The sequence below is a fragment of the Bipolaris sorokiniana genome (genome assembly GCF_000338995.1).
Source record: "Bipolaris sorokiniana ND90Pr unplaced genomic scaffold COCSAscaffold_15, whole genome shotgun sequence".
Lineage (NCBI taxonomy): Eukaryota > Fungi > Ascomycota > Dothideomycetes > Pleosporales > Pleosporaceae > Bipolaris > Bipolaris sorokiniana.
Genome location: NW_006911909.1, coordinates 375731 through 378082, shown reverse-complemented (window position 1 = coordinate 378082; position 2352 = coordinate 375731).

Below are 2352 nucleotides of genomic sequence, written 5' to 3'. Positions count from 1 at the left end.
AGGCTGGCTACCTTAAAGGCGGTCGTAAAGTGTTGAACGAGGGATATTAAATAGCCTTGCAGCTTTACGTTAGCTTTTTATTTACTGTTTTTAAATTAATTGTAATACAAGAGAAATTCTACCTTGCCTTTAAGGCGATAAAGAGCGCTGTTGTCGCGGCATTGTGATGGTTGTGTGGAGCGTTGGGTTAGGTTTGGTGGGGTGGCCGGATGACTGATCTGGCCGGATGGCTGATCCTTGACGTTAACGTGTTCTATCAGTAAGCTGGCCGTATCAGTAAGCTGGCCGCCCCACCAAAATTGACGCGACGCTCTACACCACCACCACAATGCCGCGACAACAACGCTCTATACAGACTTCTCGTGAAGGCAGACTAAGCCTTGCTATCGCATCCTATCATAATAATCCAAAAAGTTCTATCTACTCTCTTGCGAAAGCGTATGACGTGCCAAAATCAACACTCCAGACGCGTCTCCGCGGTGTCCAGCCACGGTCAGAGATTGCGTCTACTAGGCGCAAGCTATCACTTATTGAAGAGCAGTCTCTTGTTCAGTGGATTCTAGAGCTTGACCGACGTGGATTTCCACCACATATCATTGACGTGCGACGAATGGCAGACACTCTACTCGCCGCGCGTGGCCAGAATCCACCACCACCACCTATAGGCAAATGCTGGGTGCCGCGCTTTATTCAGAGCCAGCCAGAGCTTCAGACAAAGTGGAGTCGGAGATTCCATAGCCAGCGCGCCCAGTGTGAGGATCCTGTCGCAATTACAGCGTGGTTTAAGCTAGTAGAGGAGACGCGCCAGGCGTACGGCGTCCTAGACCAGGATATCTATAACTTTGACGAGACTGGATTCGCTATGGGCGTCGCTGCAACGTCGAAAGTCGTGACTAGCTCTAATAGAGTTGGTCGGGCAGTTGTCGTACAGCCAGGCAATCGTGAGTGGGTAACAGCAATCGAGTGCGTTAACGCGTCTGGCTGGTCTCTTCCACCTTTCATAATCCTGTGTGGTAAAGTCCACCAGAGTAGCTGGTATCACGACCTCCCATCAGAATGGACTGTCGGCGTCTCAGACAATGGCTGGACAACAGACGAGCTTGGCGTAGAGTGGGTGAAGCACTTCAACCGACATACAGCGTCTCGTACAGCTGGAGTCCATCGTCTTCTTATCCTAGATGGCCACGGCAGCCACGCTACACCAGAATTCGACCAGTACTGTGCCGAGAACAAGATTATCACTCTCTGCATGCCGCCTCACACGTCTCATCTCCTCCAGCCGCTTGATGTAAGCTGCTTCTCGCCTCTTAAGCGCGCATATGGGCGTGAGATTGAGGAGCTCGCCCGCCAAGGCGTCCACCACGTTGACAAGATAGACTTCCTCACTATCTATACACAGATCCGGCCGAGAGTCTTCACGCAGCAGAACATCCAGGCAGGCTTTCAGGCGACAGGCCTTGTCCCTCTCTGTCCCAAGCGTGTCCTATCGTCGCTTACAGTTGTCCGCACGCCATCTCCACTACAGACAACTATAGATAATAACGCCGTAACGCAGGCAGAAACACCGCATACAGTAGCTCAGCTTCAGCAGCAGGTGCGCTATCTCCAAGAGCGACTACACCGGCAGTCAGAGAGTCCAACAAGCATTGCTATACGCCAGCTTGCTAAGAGCGCTCAGCTTGCAATGCAATCAGCAACAATACTCGCAGAGGAGAATAAGAAGCTACGTACAGTCAATAAGCGCCAACAACAAAAGCAAGACCGGCGCCGTCAATATATCGCCTCTGGCGGGGTGCTTCAGGTGCAGCAGGCTCAGCAGCTTACTGCAGAGGCAGAAAGGTTGGTCATGGGCAGTGACCAGAACCAGACTGGTGAGCGACGCCAGCGCGCGCCGCCAACGTGCACGAAATGCCACACTGTAGGACATACTCGGACGTCATGCAGGACTAGATCATGAATTATATCTCTTAATTATCTCCAAAAATATTACGTTGTTGTGGCTCAATTGCGTAAAACGTCGCGTCAATTTTGGTGGGGCGGCCAGCTTACTGATACGGCCAGCTTACTGATAGAACACGTTAATATGTTGGATTAGTAAGCTGGGCAGATTAGTAAGCTGGGCACCCCAAATCCTACACAAAATGGCCAAAACGGCATGTTGAGATCTTAACCACGTCTGCTTTATTAGATAGCCAGGCCTTGTATATAATGTTTTATCGCTACTACGAAGCATATTCTAGTTTATAGGATATCTTCTATTCGTAGTTCCTAAGAAATAAACTTTTAGCCTCTAAATCTTCTATAAAATGCAATATTTACAGATAGACTAGGTTCTGTAGTTTAATACTCTAT